The 20,136-nt window shown below is 36.7% G+C and overlaps 1 protein-coding gene across 8 annotated transcripts in view; it reads left to right on the top strand.

Annotated features, from left to right (window-relative positions):
* LOC132193168 (uncharacterized) overlaps window positions 1-20,136 on the top strand; it is a 125,587-nt gene that overhangs the window by 80,004 nt on the left and 25,447 nt on the right. For all 8 annotated transcript variants that reach the window (XM_059613625.1, XM_059613626.1, XM_059613629.1 and 5 more), the window contains one exon: window positions 15,230-15,291. The gene's annotated coding sequence lies outside the window, so the exon portion shown is untranslated. The remainder of the gene's footprint in view (window positions 1-15,229; window positions 15,292-20,136) is intronic.

Here is a 20,136-nt window from a genome sequence, read left to right as displayed (position 1 = left end):
TAAAAGCGCGCAAAATTCTGTTGAATCATCGCAATTATTTATTTCCGAACCACAATTTGAAAATCCTCTTTTCAGTGCATAAGAACTTTGAATCTACAACCCACTTATTAATTTTTTTTTATAAATGGAATGTGTTTTTCCACAAATTTCTGCTAAGCACTATTCAAAAGCCATACATCAGCCCAGCACTTTCTCGCGTCTCATCAGAAATTCTGAGCGGTTGAGGCTAAAAGCGCTGTTTTCCCGTCCATTTCTCGTCTAATGCACTCGGCACGTCTTCCCTCCTCCTTCTTCTTCTTCTAGCTGGAAATTGCGCAACTAAATTACACACACTGCGTTAGGCTAAATTGAAAACAGTGCATAAAAGCATAATTCCGGCCGCTCGGCTGTAATAATAATATTTTCCGCCCTCATCACTGCGCTCGAGCAGGGAGCAGCGTACACAAATTAGTGCCAGCCGAGGTCGCTGCGCCGTGCTAAAAACGAGAATACATCATAAAAAAATCAAGAGCGCGGGTAAAAAGAGCGAGAGAGGAGCGAAATGCACGTATATAATACAAAACGTCGAGAAAGCGGCGGCGGCGGCGGCGGCAGAGAGAAAGAGCGGATAGGAAAGACGTCGGCAGCAACGGCGGCGGAGCTAAAGTTTGTAAAAGCTGAAAACTTTGGCAAAAGTTTTTGGCTTGCCTTGAAGAAAATTGAGAAAAGGGAGCCATGATGGTGGTGCAGCCAGCCAGCCAGGCGAGCAGCGCCTGCTCGCTCGCTCGCTGCCGCTCGGCGCGCAACGCAGTTTTAAAACTTTGCAGATAAATTAGCCCAGGCGTCTGAAACGAAGGGAAATTATTAAAAAAAGTTTTATGACTGTGTGCACCTTAAAGGAAAGATGGCAAAACACGGCCCGGGCAGCTGGTCGCGATCGATTTTAAAGCTGGACAGCCTGATTGTGCTTTTGATTGATTCCTCAAATTAAAATTACTTTCAAAATAATTAAGTTCAAAATTTATTCAAATATTTTTAAACGACTGCTAAAATGGCATGAAATCTGTTTAATTTCAATTCTTTATCTTAAATGATTTTATATATTTTGTTTAAAACAAAATATTGATGAAATAAAATCCAGAAAGTACCTATTTTAATGAAAATCTTAACAAATGACTTAAAAAATGGACAATTTGTATGATTCAAACTGGTACAATCTTTAAATCCACTTTGAAAATAAGGTTTCTGTTTCTATTTCCAACAACGTCAAAGATTCTCAAAAGTAATGTGAAAAACTCAAAACGTTTCAATTTTTCTCGATCTTAATTTTATTGTTGCCAAGAAATAGATTTTATACTAATCTTTTCCTCTTTGGGATTAATGCTGTCGAGAAAATTAAAATCCTCCAATCGGTTAACTGGAGATTATGAACCTTGAAATAAAATACAAATTCCATCTATATTTAAAAAAAAAAATGAAAATTGAACATTTAATCGTATCATAATCAAATTTTAATATTTATGTATATCTTTTGAAAAATTATAAATTTGAATTTACAGTCAATCAAGAATATATAAATTTAACCCTTGAAAAATTTGAAGAAAAAATTTAAATGAAACATTTAATGGTTCCGAGAAGTTGGAGTTTCCGCTCGACTAGCGTGGCTTTGCAGTGTCAATATTTCGCCGTGATTACATTCGCCTTTGCACGCACCTGGCTGCGTGCGTGCGATGTGTTTGGGGCAGGCACCGGCGCTCGCCAAATGTAGCGTTAATAAAGCCACTTTCTGGCGGCGCACTCGCAGCTTTGCCAACCAAAGCGTGCATAATCAGTCGTTATAATAACGCCGAGCGTCTAAATCTAATTAACTGCATTAACCATCCGTGCCTTAACCATTGTTGACATTCCACCGATGCTAATACCGGCGGCGGCGTGTGTTGTTCTGTCAGGCCTGCGTCTCACACGCGTGCCGGAATCACAATAAGCAGATTTGCGGAGGAGCGAGCGTCTCTCGTCGTCGTCGTCGCAGAGGCGAATCATCAGAATGGATTAACGCGCGCACAACACCTTAAAGCTTAAAGGGCCGGCCTGCTGGTGTGTGAAATGGAATCGAGCGCGCCCCGCAATATTATGCAAAACGCGAATCCTTCCTTCTGCGGATGGATGACTGACTGCTCACGTTTGAAATTGTCAGCGACAATGGCCCCTCGTCTTAATTAGCTCCCAAAGACAAGGCTCATTACGCGACCGAGAGTGAAAAGCGCGGATTGTTTGCTCCTGAGAGAAAACTCCTCGAGGCCAAAACACAATTAAATTAATATTCAATAATGGTTTTTTGCAAGCTAAATTTTACTGGAAAGAATTAAAATATTCATAAATAATTTCTAAAAAAACTTCAGTCAGTGTTGAGAAGCTTACAATTTAAAATTAAACAATAATACCCAGAAAAAGATGATATTTTACTGTACACTCGTTTAGCCAAATTTCGTCAATTTCTACAAAATTTTAAGGGCCCCATGAAGAATGAAACAATGAAATCAAATCCTTACATCAATAGAAGCTAATTTTGGCAATTTTTTTTTTTTAAATAATTTAAATTTTTAAATTACAGAGGTATTTTAAAGGGAATTATTTGAAACTGAAATAAAAAGCCTAAAAATCTCAAGCATACGGTATTCGAATCGAATTTATCTTCTCATAATAATAAAGTAATAGAGGCATGAAAACACATTTTGGGTTTTTAACCTAAATTCTTATTACGCATGTGTTATTTGTCATGCAAATAAAAATAACAAAAATGATAACAGTTAAATTTACATAAATTAAACAACCAAAGAATTTTTTATCGAGTTTTTGAAAAACGAATTTTTTGAAGAACATATTTTATGATACTTATAAACCTACCTGTACTTCAATTTTCTCATTCTTCTTAAATCATTTTTATTCAAATTTCTTCCACGAAGCCTGAAATTGAAATTATATCGAGAACTGCTTAAAATTCCTCTAGCTTTCAATTCGGTTTAAAAAAAGAGCTTCCGCCGTCACGCTCATCCGCCCATGCAAATCATCTCATTCACACGGTGGGGCGCGAAAATTCCCGGCCCGATTTGTCGGTTTCCGGCGGCGTAGCCAGGGAATTGACAGCGTCATTAGCGAGCACCGGCACCACACACACATTTTTCGCGTCATTTTTAGCAATTTTGATGGTAATGCGCAAATATATATTTCATTCCGGCTGGCGGAGAGCGAGCGGCGTGCGAGAAGAGCGAGCGAGTACAAATGTGTTGCTGTCTCTATTAGCATAGATATAAGATGATTTGCATTCGTAATGCCTGCTCCTTGTGTGCGCTGCCGGGCCTCATTCCATTCCGCACCGCCGCCACGGACGCATGCATTATACAGCCAAATACTGACGATGATGACGAACCAACCGCCGCCGCAACCCCTCGCTCTCTATCTCTTGCAAAGACAGATTGCCGTCGAATTTTCTGATTTTGCGGCTGATTTTATGCGACGCTCCACCGACGCCTCCCAACTTATTCTCTGCTCCGACACAAAAGCGAATCCTTTGAGAATTACAATTACAACATTCTGATAAATTTTAGCGCTCAAGCTGCAATTATACTTTTTGCCAGAAGATGTGCGTTTGACTCTAAAGTAAGAATTTTTATTTCAATTTTTTTTTTAAATTTTAGTTAATAAACGAGGAAAAATTATTTATATTTTATATTCGTTCCTCTGTAACTCAACTTTGAAATTTAAAATAAATGTGTTTATTTATAGTCTGATTGCTAGTTGATTTATTTCTATTTTTTAGACTTATTTAAAAAAAAATTATCCGGTGTCTTTTGGTTTAAAACGTGTACCATTTTACACACATTTTAAGAAGGAAATTTTATGCTATATTTTACTATAGTAATAAAATTACTAATTTTGTGAAAAAATCGCTCATATTTCCTATCTATTGTATGATTTAATTTATATTATAATCCGAATCAATGCAATTCATCTCTCTTGTTAAATCTAATAAAATTTGTTCATTTTATTGCCTGGTGTAAAAAACACGCCATTATTTTCCCTCGCGGTCTCGAAACAAAAAGCCAAACCGCACGAAAACAAAAGAGGCGATGCAACAATGTCTCGTCGTCGCGTTCCACCCTCCTTTCCCTTTCTGCAGCTTTTTTCCTTGCGCACATTTATTTGGCGGCAAAATCGAATAAATTATTCCGTGCCCCATTCGTTTGCGACGACAAATTAGAGGACATATGTTTCCTGTTGTTGTGCGCCCGCCCGCCCGCTTTTTTATTCCCCTTTTTGTTTTTATCTGCCATCTCATTTGTTTACGTGCGCTGCTTCTTCTGCGGCTCCTTTTTTCCTTATTACGATATGCACAGTGCGCGCACAGCTTTATCTCGTTGTGTAATATATGGCCGCAGTCAAAAATTATTATTATTCTCGAATTGCGCGCAAAAATTTATGATTCCGCTCCGCATTGTAATTTTCTCGGGCCTCCTCGAGCGCGCAAGACAAATCTCGCAGAAGCAACCCTCTTTATTAAGCAACCACTTAATTGTGAGTTATTATTGCTCGCCAGATGGCGAACAACGAAAACGGCCCTCGGTATTATTATAATATGCTAGCTGTTGCCGGTGCATTCCGGGATTGTTTCGCCCATAAAAATAACGCTCCACAATATGCAGGATCATTACGAAATATGGCCAGAAATAAAAGCACATTTAACTTTAAAAAGTGTACACATGGACCTTTAAACGTTAAAATGAATTTTTGCTGCTTTTAAAAAATAGAGCTCCTTAATTTTTGAAAAAGTTTTTTCCTGATGCAATGGTTTATAAATTTATAAATAAGAAATAATTATAATATTAAAGATTTATCATAAAAAAAGTGAACTTGAAACAAAATATAAAAGACATCTTAAGTTTTTTTGTTTCAATTGGTATCAAATTTTCATTTCTATGTTAGAAAAAAAATCAACATGCCACAAGGGATAAAACAGGATGGTTTAGTTAGTCATGGAATTAATGCTGTTTTTGTGTCAATTAATAATTGTAAGTGAGCAAGATTTTTAATACCTGCGGCTTTTGAAGAGTGTGAAGGGCACTGAACTAGTCGTACTCGCAAATTCAGTTGATTTAAATCAAGGGAAATGATAAAAAAAATCAAATTCACGGAAGGGAAAAACAGGATGGCTTAAAGTGAGCGTGGAATTAATACAGTTTTAATGTAGATTAATTACCGTAAAATGGGCAAGATTTTTATAAACTGCAGCTATTAATTAAATTGTGCTAGTGGTCAGAGCTACTTAATCAGTTGATTTAAATCAGGGGTTCATCAAACTTTCATGATTTTTCAAAAGTAAAAAATCGTTAGAATTTTGAAAAGGGTATCCAAATTTAAATTTGTTTTTATTTTAATTTTAGGGACAAAAATATAAAATAAACTTCCAAAAAAATTAAACAGAGAACTAAAATATTTTCTCTAATTTTTACCTCTGAATAATTAGTCTAATGTCACATGTTTTTGCAGTTGTTTGTAGTCCAGCTCGGAGGAAAAATGTCAAATTAGCTTTTTGCAAAAAGCGTATTGTGCACAAAGTGCTGTTTTCATTTTCGCAATTTAAAGCAGCTCGCACAAAATTCTCTCTGAAATATAAAACACGACCGCGGGTGAAAAGCGGTGCACGAATGCTGCATTGCCTCCGTCGTTTTCATTATGCTTGAGGTTACATTTTAATGACAAAATTTTATTCAGCCCGAGGAGCAGCGGCTGTTTTGTATGTATAAAAAGCAACAAGAAATAATCCGGCAGCTGCGGAGCGAGCGAGAGAGCGAATTTCAAACCCGCTGAAAGATTCGCAGCCTCTCGTTAATTGCAAATCCTGTCATAAACATTTGGCGTTGTGTCGCCGACGTTTCGAGCGCAGACTGCACCGCCAAGAGAGGGAGGGATAAAATATATATTTCGCGGCACGTTTTGTCTCTTCTAAGTCGGAGGTATAAAAAAAATCGCTCTAGTATATGTATCAATAATCAATTTCCACTCGAAATCCGTTTCCAATACGGTCGAGGAGCTAAGTGACGCTTTATTCTTTCGGATTTGGAGAGTGCAAGGAGAGCCCTTTAAACCGCGCGGCTCAGCACACACCACATTATGTAAATTATATGTTGATTTTCGGCTCGGCTGCGAAAATAAAAAATAATACCGAGAGGCGGCGCGCGAGCAAAACCATGAATAAATAAGAGAAAAGGGCAGAAATGAAGTTGCTGCTTTTTTACTGTTGCGGCTTTCGCGTCCCCCACAGTAGTCTGGGTCGGATTGCGGTGTTTATTTTGTAAATTGATTCTTGGCTGCGACTGCTGTGTGCCTTTTTGCCGCGGAATGTCTTTCAGATTGGCCCCTGTCGCGCCGAGAAAGCGAGGGTCGAAAAAGACGGAGCAAGAAAAGATGTGACAGGGACACGCGTTTGTTACGTTAAAAATGTTTTTTTTTTTTAATTGTATGACAATCAAACCGCAATGTGAGACAAAAAATTGGAACTATTATTTTTATAAATAGATAACATAAAAACCAGGAGAAGCAGATGATTACCTGATTATCTAATTTAAGTATATATTCCCTTTCATTTCAATTATTCCGGTGAAGAAAGTTTTTTTTCTCGTAACAATGTAAACAAAAATCTGCAGTAAAAATATCAAAAAAAGAACAAAACTAAAAAATATTTAAAAAAAAATCTAATAGAAGTTATTTTAGCAATAGAATCAGAATGATATGCGAAATAATTTTAAAGTGAAATAAGAATAATCTTTCATCCAGCTTTTTTTTCTTTCAAAAAGCAATCAACATAAATTCAAAATTTTCACTTGATTTTAAAATATTATGTTTCAGCAATTTCTCACATAGTTTTTTTTTCATTTATTTCGGTTTTTATAAGGTTGATTGTGAAAAACGTCGGGCACTTTCTTCTTTTCCTCCACTTCGCAATGATAATAATTGCGTCACCAAACAAAGAATGGGGAGAGAGGGGGACCAAAGTCGAAAGTGCGAACTGCGTTGGGATTTTTATCAGAGAGCAAGGGAAGCGGTGAGCACATAATAGTATATATATCGGAATCCCTCTCGCACTTTTTTTCAAACACACGCTCATCTGGGAATAAAATATAGAAATTGTCAGGCCAGCAGGAAAAAAATATATAATCCCCCGGCATCGTAGGAAAAAGGGCCGGTGAACAACACAGAGGGGATGGACGAGCCTGGTTTGATAATTGTACAGGGATTCGAGCGGCGACCGGCGCAAAACAGGTCACACATATATTCGCGTTATTGCATTTTTTTCCTCTCGGCAGTTTTAATTTCGAAAAGGGAATTATGTGGAAAAAGATTATGCAAGGCGGCTGGAAAACGTGAAACAAAATGCACGTGGCTGCAAATGGAATTAGCGACGCGTGCTCTTAAGAAATGATCCACGGTAATAACGTTTTGATTGATCGGCCTGGCTAATTGAATGATTGATTGCAGGCGCGAGAAGTTCTTTCGGGACGAGAGAGGAAAATAACTTCGGTCCGTCAATTTGCGGTGAGCTGGCGTGGAAAATTGCTATTATTTAATGATGAAGTACTTAAGAAGCTAGTAATTTTAAAAGGAGGAAAAAATTAATTAGCTTTAGAGCTGTAAAAATTAACCATCTTTGCATCATGCTTCCAAACCATTATTTTGTTAATTCTGATTTCATCAATTTATACATACCAATATAATCATAATCACTTTCCAACCTGACTCTATCATTTTAATACAAACAACTTACCCTTAATTAAACCGCTATTTTAATTATAAATATTTTTTTAACTATTAAAATATTTATTTAAATTACATAATTTGTATTAAAATAACTTTTTATGGGGAAATTCTTTTAATTAAAGTATTGTTTGTATTGTTAATTGTTTTACACTATATTTACATGGAAACTAGCTAATAAAAAAATTTTAAAATTAAACACGTCGTTAAGGCTTTCCATTTATTTATTAGTTATAAAATAAATTCGATCTCATTAGTTAGGGTTGTTATTTTCATAAATCAAATACAATTGTATTGATAAAAATGCTAATTTTAAACAATAACACCGAAATCCATCCATTTTTCAAGATGAATTCAAACATTCTATAAAATACAAAAAATGATGGATGCTATTGATATGTAGAAAGAATAATTCAAATTAAAAATATTTCTTATAATTAGTCCTCGATCTTACACGACTTTTGTGCTTTCAAATTTTCCAAAAATTCAATAAATTTATACATAGTAATTTGTCACATTTCCACACTTTTAAATTAATATCGTTTCTAATTTCCCCTCGGTCAATGTTTGCTGAGCAGGACCCTTTGAAGGCAACGGCGATCTGCTGACGGGTCTGACTGACTGTCCTCTTTTTTGTCCGGACCGAGGGGCACGAGCGAGCGTTTAAGCATATTAAATTAGAGAAAATCCGAACCTCTTTTCAAGTCGGCTCGTCACAAAAAGAGTGGCACGCCGAGATTGGAGGCTGCGGGGCCACTCTTGGATGAGTTAAAGATGCCGTGCACATAATCCTTCTTCTTCCCCAGCCCTGCTCTCCCGTTTTAATTAGGTTTTTGCCAGTCTGCGTGCGTAATGCAGCCGCCACCGCACGAACTGGCTGGCTGGGGGTCGGAGTATTAAGAAAAAGACCGGGCTGAGAAGAAGTAAAAGGGATGAGAGGGAGAAAGTAAATATTGCGCACAATAGTAGCGGCTTCTGGTGCGAAGAAAGATACCGAGCTGCAAAACAGCCCTCTGCAGATTACTTAAAATGCTAAACTCGGATTTACACATAATTCTTATTTAGGCTCGGCGGTGGCTGTGCGTTGCTTAATGGTGATTCATGGGGCTTGCTGCTTTTAATATTTAATATATGATTCCGACGTGTCTTGCTCGGCCTAATGGCGAGAGCACGTCCCGAGCTAGCTTCTTCGCGCCTCGGCTTTTTGCGCGCGGTGTTAATGAGTTGTTAAGCTGCACACTCGCTGGGATTAAGAAAAGAGTGCGTCGATTTTCCTTCAAGGAGGATGGCAAACCCACTCGTTTTCCGAGAAACGCAAAACCCTCCAAATTCAGAGGTTTTTCATTTCTGATAAAGCTTTTTATGTTCATGCACTATTTTATTTTAATTTTGACACGTTTAAACCCAATTTTCAATTCAATCTGGCAATTTCTTCATTAATTTCAATATCTACAAATAAATATATATTTATTATTTTTTATAATTTTACTTGAGCAAAAACACATTCATCCATAAAAGTCCGTGGATGAGACGAATTTTTGTCATCTTTGGGGCGCAGCAGCTGTTGAACTATGCTTGAGTGTTGGTCGGGCGGTCGCCGGTTTTGGCGTGCGTGTGTGCAGTAAAAACTTTGCGAGCTCGTTAGACCTTGATGAGCTGGCCGGCACGTTGCGTTGCCTGCTCGTCCATAATGTAACTTTGCTTCAGATTATTTCGAGAGGCCCGGCAACTTTTGAGACCTTAAAGTCAGTCACGTTCCGTCGTCATCAAATAACTCTCCAACTGATGATGGTCATTCGCTTAACGACGTCCGAATATGTCTCCCTCGCAGCGGAAAAATATTATATAACGGAGCCTGCCTGCTTTCCTGCCTGCCGGCGAATTATTATTTTTAAATGAGCGTCAGCGATGGATGGCGCGTTCTCTCTTTTTCTCCTCCTGAGGTCTCCGGTGTCATTAATTATTCCTACTTTGGCTTTGACAAGTTGCGCCGGCAGCTGAGGCTGAGGAGGAAAAAATCCCTCAACAAACTACAACCAATTTAGATGAGAGTGGGAATAAGGAAAAAGCGTGTCGCGGCAGATTTTTTAGCCGGAGAGCTAAATTATGACGGCGGCGGGAAAGCGAGCGAGTGCGGGAAAAAATTTCTTGTAGCGGGGGAAAATGTTGCCGTCTTATTGATGATCACAGCAGCTCTAACCCTGCTCCCTTTTAAGCTGCTATATATGCAAAGCTAAAGGCAAATTATAAAAAAAAAATCAAAGAGCTTTCCAATTTCTAATTTAAAAATTTGTTATGTTTTTAATCAAAAACTTGAATCAATATAATTTATTTTCCACAAACTGATATTACCATTAATTTTAATTCATAAAAAGTGCAAATTTGTACAATTTTTGACAGTTTTTAACAACAGGAATCATGTATGGATCGTTTCACCCCGTCTAGAAAAAATTGATTAATTTTTATTATAAAAAGTGCCTGGGAATTTAAGCATTAGGCTATTTCTTGTCTTTCAGGTTTTTTTTTTAAATCGTCTTTTAAAGATAATTTCTTTTATTATGGCTTATTAGATCATCCAAAAGTTAAGATATTAGTTTTCTTGAGAGGAAAGTCTGCATTATTTAAATGTTTTCAAGGTTTAACAATATCTAAGAACATGGCCTTTTTTAATTTTAATTTTTCAAAACGTTACTTCTTGTCGTCGTTTCCCTCTGCTGTGGTAACATTCTTGAAACTCTTTGCTAAAAACAATCTCACAGGCTGGAAACTTCCACGGAAAGAAGAGTCCATTTCTTCGGACCTCACCGCATTCCTTAAGGGAAGGACAAAGAAGAAACCGCAAATTTCCCTCTTTGAAGGAAGGTCCTGTAGCTTTTCTCAAAAGACGCATACAAGCTCCTTTTGCCAAACACGTTGTAACCTTAAGGCATGTACATTCGAGATGAAATGGAACATGCATGTAAATAATGTCTGCGATTATATCACATCATCAGGCAAAGCGCCGATATCAAAGGGAGAGAGACGAGTCGGTCTGACGGTCCTGCCGGAGAAAAGAGTGCGACTTCAAAGACCCTTCTCGGGATTTATTAGCTATTGCCTTCCCCGGATGCTAATAACTACCTTGCTTACATTAATATACGTACACAGATTTGTTCGAATCTCCTTCTTTTTTCGTCGCCCGGCTCGTTAATTAAAATTGCGACGCGGTAGATTAATTTTTAATGAGCAGCGCAATGCACTTTGAGAGGGAAGTGTGCCACTTCGCAACTCCAACAGCATTTCTCAGCTTCAAAGGGAAAAGTAAAGCTAAGTAAGAGCTGCTGGGATTTGTAATTAGACCACACAAACAAATAATGACCCTTTTTATATTATAGAGGTTTAAAAGGCTTGGAAAAACCTTATTTTGTATTAAGGTTTTTTTCTTCACAAATTTAAAAATCAATTTTATTCCTGTATATTAATGAAAATTTTAAGCTGCGGCAGAAAATTTTTAATGAGGAAATTTGGTTAGTTTCGAGTCAATTAACTACTTTATTATAAGCAAATTTGCTAGAGATTAATGTCCATAAAAGCTTTATTTCTTTTTAGAGAAATATAAAAATAAACTAAATATTATTCTTTTTAGAAAAGATGTGAAAAATTTATAATTTGGCCGGAGAGATAGAGTAATGAGATTTATTTCTATTCTTTCCGAATTTGAAAAAAAGGTCTTGTTTGGCCATTTTTATAAGAATGATTCCGCAGACTCATTATTTAATATCTCAATCTCCGTGTTGAGAAAGATATATTAAAAAATACTTGAAGTGACTTAAAGTAGCCAATATCAAATACACACAGCTTTAACTTATTTGATTGAAACACTAAAAAATCAACAAAATTGCCAAAGGAGGCTTATCTGTATGCACTATCTAAAATTTAAACCTCAATTATTCTCAAAACTACTTAAACAATTTAGGAAATCTCTATATAAATTATGTTTTAGAATGAAGATGTATGCACTACCTGAAAACTTTCATTTTACAGATACTGATGCATGATAATTGGATCTTTTGCTCATAAGTTTCGTCAAAATTCCCTCTCGAAAGATGCACGTCCATCACGTTTCGCGCAATCAAATAAAATTCGGCTGCGCCTGCTTGCAATCGTAACAAGCAGTCTGCAGGTGCATCCGTTCATTTGGCAATTAGTCGTGCGCTTAATGAATTACGCTCCCCTATCCCGGCGGCGGCTCTCTCACGTATGCATACATCGAGGGATGGAGGGGGTGGTCGATCTGCGGACCGGTCAGTCGTAAATGCAGACGACGTGCTCATTCGGCGTTAGTTACTTTCGCAGGCGGCAAAATAGTATGGCAAGTAGTCGCAGTAGTGTCTCGTGCGAGCAGAGAGAGAGAGAGAGAGAAATCTCTCTCCGGGCTGTTATGCAAAGTAAAGGCAGGGAGAGCAGGCAGCCTTTCATCTGCTGCTTACCAAAATGGTTTGGTCCCTCTTTCTCTTTTCTATACCACATGCTCACTCTCCAAAAACCCTGCCAGCGCTGCGTCTCTTGTGCGAGAGAGAGAGAGACCGCCACCGCCTCCTCCTCCTCGCCACATGCCACCCAACACTAAAGTCGGCCTCCTAATTAAGACAGAAGGGAGCAGTGTAGCTGCTGTACACAAGTCGGGAGAGAAGGCGGTGGAGTTGCTGATGCTGGCTGGGGAGCTGAAATATTGATTAACGCGTTCACTTATGTTTCATTGTGTGTGTAATATTAATAACGATTTGGCAACACAAAGTCCAACCGAAATTCTCCAAACTTGCGTCCGAAAGCTCTTGATGTGTCGCAACTGTTAATTATGCAAAGTAGAGAGAACACACGTCAAGAGGTGATTTCCTCTGTTTGTGATTTCGTTCGATTGACACATTAATTGGTTTGCGTTGCCAATTAAGATAGAGATCATTAAGGGTTGCAATTTCTAGCAGCAAGTTATTCTTCAGAACAAAATTTAAGTTCTAAAACTTGATGATTTTTACAAAACGCTTGAAGGTGAAATACTAAATTAGAGTAGAAATTTTAGGATGATAAAAAAATGATGCTTTTATTATTATTTGTTCATATGGGACCAAAATACTTATTATTTGTATAAAAAAAGTTAGTAATACTTTTTTCTTTTTATAAGCTTTATACATTTTTTTAATATTTATTCTGTTACTTTTAATTAAATAATTTATTCAACAAGTTTTTTATTTTAGTTCTAAATTTGTTGCTTTATTATAATTATTGATAAAAAAATTATTCAGTTAAAAAGAAGCTAGAAACAAAGAAAATTAGATTTTCATTATAAATTTTAATTGTCTTTCAACGACTTTTAATATACGATTAAAAAATTTTAAAATCTCTCTCCTTCTTCAGCTTTTAACTATGTCCATATTTATTAATGTATCGCCGGGTATTCTGTGCCCAAATACATCATCCTAAATTATCCTAATTGTTAAATTTAATTTTGATTGCCAAGTTCACTCGTGACTGATTGTGAGAAGATGAATGTTTCTTTTAGTTTACACGCAAAACATTTTTTATTTTTAGATCGCAAATTTCCCCTCGTGCTAGAGTCCATAAGTTCGCACCTCTGCCCCATTGTAGTCGCGAGCGGCGCCTCCCGGCCTCCCTTTTCTTTTCTTTTTTCCATTGTAAAAAAAATACCATATCGGGACTTGATTGTTGGCATTAAGCGCGAGCGAGCGTGCCCATCTAATCGCATCAAGCTCTCTTTTTCCATATAATAATGCGCTCCTTTTGAGAGAAGGGAGGTTTCCTCCTCTCCTGCTTTCGTCTCATCATCGCGCACGCAGTTGATGACACAACTTGAAAAATAAATGAAGTGTGTTTCAAGTGTCAACGGGCTTTTGAGACTCGAGTGTTTTTGCACGAGTGTATAAAAAAAGAGCTCGGTCGGAGAGACGAGCAGAAAAAAGAGAGAGGGTAAACGCACGTAATCAACTCTTCAGCGCAACCCTTCTTTTGTTTTTAATTGCTCAAATTTGCACAGAGAGAGAAGAAACGTCTCTCGTTAGGAAAAAGAGAAGATAAACGCGATGTTTTCTTTTGATACTGTTTTAAAGGGAGAACTGTCTTTTGGATTGCTAAGAATGAGTTTAATTTCTATTTTTCAATTAATTTAAAAAAAAATTAAAAAAAAAACTATCCAATTTTTTACTTTGGGAATTTATTATAATAATTTTATATCTTTTGGTTTTGAAAAATCTCTCTAATTAATAAAATTACAATAGTTATTTTGACCTCCAGCTCACGCAATCAACGAACTTCGCCCTAATCAACCGCCAAAAAGCAACAAAATACTCTCCTCTCCTTTCTTCCTCTCACTTATCAAATTCTTGCCTCAATAATCTGCAGCCGGCAGGCGAAATGAAGCTCAGACTCAAATTTTCCCAAGGGAGTCGCCGAGTTTAAAAAGAGGTTTAAAATTCCGGCGCTCTTTTAAATATGAATATGCATGAGGCGGCGCCAGCGAAAGAGAGGAGGAATAATTTTAAGACGCAGTGTGTGTGCACAGGCGAGCAACCCTTTCATCATCACAATATCTCTCAATTGAGTGCTGCCTTGGCGCTGCAAGAAAATTCTCCCCGCACACTCTCTTGCATCGGGAAAGACGCAATCAGAGCGGAAATTCCAAGATGAGAAACTGGGAATGCGAAAAGGGATTGCGGTTCTTCGTAAATACAGAATAAGTTAATTACGTTAATTATAAGCCTTAATTGCATGTCGCATATGAAAATTTTTTTAAAAAGTTTTTTAAAAAAATATGTACATTTGTAACATTTAAAGTGACTTAATTAAACATATATGTTTTAACTAATTTCTTTCTTTTACTGTACAATTCTTGAGAAGATAAATTTTGCAGGGCAAGAAAAAATCTGACTAATTTTTCCAAAATTAATTAAAATTTTATGCCATATAAAAAGTATCATTTGAGTGATAAATTTTTCCAACATTAAATTTGAGAAACTTTTCCAAAATCTTAAAATATTTTGAACCCTTCCACTAATCGTTGTTTGTAGATCTCCACAAATTACTTTCAAAATATTAAATAGCTTAATCGTTAAAATTTAAAAACCGTTCCCAAACAAATTAGAAATACAACTAAATTTTGGGAAAAATTTCCATTCAAAACGTAAACCAATTAAATTTTAATGTTCAAATGATCCGAAGTTGAAAAAATTTAAAACTCTATTTGATTGATATAAATTAACTTATAACGTATGATTTGAAAATTTGTCAAATTCCTTGTAAATGTTAGCTGCTGGTGGTAAGTTGTAATGAACACGCCGTCTTGAATCAAATCAGCTGTTCCTATAAACACTTCTCTCGCTTTTGTCAAGTCTTCCTTCTCTCTGTCGGAAACGGTTTGTTTTACGAGCGCCCAAATTCTGTGTTTCAGGATGGCTTCGTTCTGACTGCCAGCCGGAAAATGGACGTGCCAAGCTAGTGGCAGCCAGTTAGGTGAGTGGCGAAATTCCTGCTCGAAAGCGACTTGCTAATTGTGCGCCCATTATTATGCAAATCAGACCCGGCCTGTTATTTTTCCCGAATCTCGCGATGGGAAAAGTAAATATTGCGCGTGGCGAATGAATTATTCAGATAAATTGCGCGCACTTAAAATGCATGAATGATAATGAGCAAGGAGAGAGAGACCGAGAGAGACGGCCCCGAAAAAAAGAATGGCAAAATTTTTCAGATTATTTTTCCCCAGTCGGAATACATTATTTAATTAGATGGCGGCGAACGTAATCAGCACACACGCAACCTAATCCAATCGGAGTTTTGTTTCCCGAGCAAACTAATCTGCGCCGGATTAGAATTTTTTCCCTCTTCCTCTTTTTTAATGCAAAAATCGATTGCATCTTTCTTTCTCTCTGGGAAATACGGAGGCGTGCATTTTTTCCTCTCTACCTTGAGACGGTCTATAAAATATGAATATAAATGACGTAATTTGCATGAATAATCAAAACCTCTGCTGCTAGATAGTATTTAGGTGGCTTAGACTCCAACATCTGTGCCCTCGCTCGCTCGCTCTCTCTCTTCTTATTATTATTCTCTGATTCCATCCGGAGCGTATCAAACTCCCATGCAAACTCGCTCGCCCGCCACCGCCGCAGACGGAGCCGTGTGTGTGTTGTTATGTTGTTATTATTAAGGATGAGCCAGAGCCAAGCTGTTTCCTAAAAACGGCCGCCGCGTCCCTCGCCGTGTCTTTAATACTCCTACATTACGGAGAGCAGTGAACAATATAACGTACACGTCCTCTCTGGGATGAGTGGAGAGGCGCACATGCAGTGTCATGAGATAATTACTTTTGGAACTCACCTTAAAATTAATCAAATTTCGGCGAACTGAAGTTGAATTGGAATTTTTGTTGAAATAGGCAACAAAATTCGCAGACAAAGTCCGTTTCAAGTCAATAAAGAAGTCATAAAGTCTTATTTTAGTGACTAATTTGTATCTAAAGAATCTCGCTTTAAATGAGAAAATAAAAGCGTAGATAAATCTGATTAAATTAAAAAAAGTATCAAAATATTTTTTCCATCAAAAATTAACAAGAATTGTTTATTTGCACATTTATTGTGAACTAGAATTAGGCATTCATTTTTCAGAATGAATTTGGAACCAATAAAAAAAAACATAAAAATTTCACTTCCCCAGTTTATATTAATGTACTTACCGTATCTATATATTGAAGAATTTTTTTAAATTATTTAATGTCTTACTTTATTTTTATTTTATTTTTTGATGTTTTTTGCTTTGTAATAATAAAATTTATATTTTTCTTTTTTTTTTATTTCCCTCATAAAGCAAATAATTTAAGTCAAGATTATTAAAGTAACGTTAAAATGCAGCAATAAATTAAATATATTGCGTTTATCACTGAGAGAATTATATTATTGTTTCTTCTAAAACTATTCAATCCTGCCAAGATATAATTGATGTTATTCTTATTATATGCATTACAATTAATTTTAATCATGAAACTTTAAGGTACCATAATTATGCAATCTAATTAAAATTGAAGATAAGTCGTTTAGAAACATCTTACAAAAATTCACAATTTTCAATCGAATCAAGCGCACAATTTCAGATTTTCTTCTATTTGCGCCTCTCCTTTCCGAAAAGCCACCGGTGGTCCTTGTGAGGAGTGCTTGCGTCGAGAGGTGTCAGGTGTTTTGGCGTTTTAACTTAAGATGATGAGAGTAAGGAAGGGTGGCAGATTAGCAGCGAGTGCTGCTCACTCTGGATGTGCGGTCATTTTTATTAATGTGCGCACCCCTCTGTCCTGCTGCCGACGCAAGACGTGCGCTAATGGCTGGCACGCCTAGCAGCATCTGCACCTGCACTCTGCATCTTGAATTAGGGGAATGACACCATTAGGTATGAGCAGAGAGGTGCCGTCGCTAGCCTAAATTAGCTTGCAAACGACGCCGAGCTGCGCTCTTCTGAATAAATATAAGATTTTTATTAAATATAAGATATTATTTAATAGTTAATTCTTTTTAAATCAAAACTTAAGCACTCCTAACTAGCTATGAATAATTAATTTTTTTATCGTCTATTTGTTGGTTTAGAAAAGTGCTAGGTGTTATTTATACAATTCAGTAATTTTATAAGGTGTAAAATTATTGAAGTTGAGAAATCTAAACCTTTTTAAACAAAAAATTGAAAAATATCAAATTAATACCATATTATAATTTATTTTTAATAATAATTAAAAATGTAAAATAAAAATTTAATTGTTAGTTATCATAATATTGTATGTTTTAAATTAATTTAATTTAAAAATATTTCACTCTAGTCATAGAAATTAATTTAAATTCTATTTGAATTTAGTTAAAAATTCTAATTATTTTTGATAACAAAACCATTCAATTGCCTTTTTTAATTCTTTTAACTTACCATTCAGATTGCCAGTGTAAAACCAACCTGTGACATTCTCAAGCATCTCGCTTTTCCTTTTGCTGTACCCGCTCACCGTCACAGGCTTCTTTGCTGCTTTCTCCGTTACAAAAGGGAAAATTGAGATGTGTTATTTTCCGCGGCGGCGGGCCACCCGCAAAGCAGAGAGGGAAACGGCCGAATCTGCAAGAAACGAGACGGGTAACATCACAAGACTCTCAAATTTGTGCCTATTCACCGGGGTGTGTAGTTTTGTCAGGCTTGGCCGGCCAAGCGATTGAATCTCTTCTCTTCTCTTGTGCCGTTTCAAAAATCTCGGTCGGCCCTCCCTGCTATTTCACTTGCTTATTCCGCTCTCGCCTCTCTCGCGGAAAAGCCAAGTGTACCCGCAGGACTCGTAAAAATCGAGCAAATGTTCGTCAAATTTGGCAGAGCAATTAAATTGAGAGCGACGCGCTCGTTTTACTCATTAGAATAAAACAAGAATAGAGAGGTTGCTACGAATTCAAAGAATTTAAAAAAAGAATAATCTTATTTATATGGAGTGTATTTTTTACCAAGAAAATTTTGAATATTAAATCTAATGTAAAAATATGAAATTTTTTACATAGTCTTTTAGATTTTCAGTAAGAGCCAGAAATAAGATTTTATTTTTAATAAAAATATTGAGTTAAAGAAGTCCCAGACTGGTATTTTTTTTTTAAATTTCTGAAAGAAGAAAGTTTCATAAGTTCGTTGTTTGAAATCTCAAACAAAAAATAAAAAATTCCTTCCCGTTGAGGATATTGAAATCGTTTTTTGCATTATTAAATTTAGTGATTTTAAAAATCAGGAGTGACTTCCCTCAAAGTTTGAATTCATTTGGATGGAAAATTAGGTGAATCTCTGTAAATCCTCTCGTTTGGATTTTTTCAACAAGATTCTAAATCGTGTCTAATTTCGAATTTGAAATTAAAAAAAAACTTTTGTGGAATTCTTGAATAATTTAAAAAAAAAAAATTGGCCAAAACTTTAAGAAAAATCATTTTTCTTTTTTTGGCCAAAGAATGGCAAATAATTTCGTGCACTTCCACCCCAGCCCGAGTGTGAATAATAGAGCCCGGCATTAATTTGGCGTCAGTCAGAGGCGAGCTGTCAGCCAGCAATGTCTCCTGGCGTCGTGAGTGCGATAAATTCGTAATGACCACCGCAAGGAGGCGAGATAATGCATTTTAATTTTGCATGTGCGGCGGCGTCACCGCCTCTTTACGACGCGGCCGGCCGGCCAAGAGACACTCGTGCGCGGTCCTGTCCTCGGGGAGTCGCAAGAACAACCCGGCCAACTGCCATAACGCCGCGCCAAATAATAAAAGCACGGCCGACCGACCGACCGACCATCACCAGCCGCCGCTTAATTATCGCGGCAAATTTGGCCGAAAATGGATTATTTTACGAGCGCCGGGGGATTTTTTCCACGCGGATTACCGGAAATTTTAATGGACGGCGGTGGCGAGCGGTCGTTTTTCAATTTTTGCGACTTTTGGAACAAAGCTCGTAAAAGAGAGAAAGGGGTATTAGTATTAAAATAAGTAAATTTAATTTATATAAAAAAAGTTAAAACTAAAATAAAACTTGTGAGAGTTTGTCTCTTTTAAAATCAATTTTTGTGAAAGAAACATTTGATTGTTGGAAAAAACTGCAGAAGTGCACTAGAAAGAATTGTACAAAAACACTGTAGAGATGAGCCTATTTTAAAAAATTTAATTTTTTCTCTCAAATAGTGTATAAATTTACTATATTTTATAGAAAATTTAAGTTTTAAAATAAATCAGTTTAATTTTTAAAAAGTTCACAATTGGACAATTTTTAAGCTACAAATTCATAACGTTCTATTAAAAAACGATTAACTTCCCGTAAGAATCCCAAACTTTTTGTCACGTTCCACAACTCGCCGTGGATCAGAGATGGATTTTCTTTTATTTCTCCTCCATTCTTTTCTCTTTTGGTCTCGCGGAAGCGACACAAGGGCAAAAAGGCAATAATATCGTTACGGCATTATCTTTCACTGGACGGCGACATAAGAGCTGATGATATCCTTTATTTTTATTTGCTGACCTCTTGTCAAGACAGCCGAGTGGCGAAGACGTAACGACTTTTCCTCTCTTCCCTTTTTTAAGACGGATGATATTGGCTGTGCTTTTTGCTCCCCTTCCGATTCTCTGCTTTTCTCTTTCTCTCTCTTGCAGAGACCGGGTTTTATTAAAACCTTATCCCTCTCGTTATCGTTAATTAGAATAACCCTCATAACTCGCGGATGTTTCGTCTCCCTCGACTGCAATGTCGACATGGAGTTATTGGAAATAATAAAAGTTGTTTTATTGCTCTGGACGAAGTAGAGGAGGCGGCAAGGGTTTAGGGAAA

Source organism: Neocloeon triangulifer, unplaced genomic scaffold (genome assembly GCF_031216515.1).
Source record: "Neocloeon triangulifer isolate White Clay Creek 2 clone unplaced genomic scaffold, ASM3121651v1 ptg000003l, whole genome shotgun sequence".
Lineage (NCBI taxonomy): Eukaryota > Metazoa > Arthropoda > Insecta > Ephemeroptera > Baetidae > Neocloeon > Neocloeon triangulifer.
The sequence above is the reverse complement of the archived record's forward strand: the minus strand, read 5'-3'. Positions and strand labels throughout refer to the sequence as shown.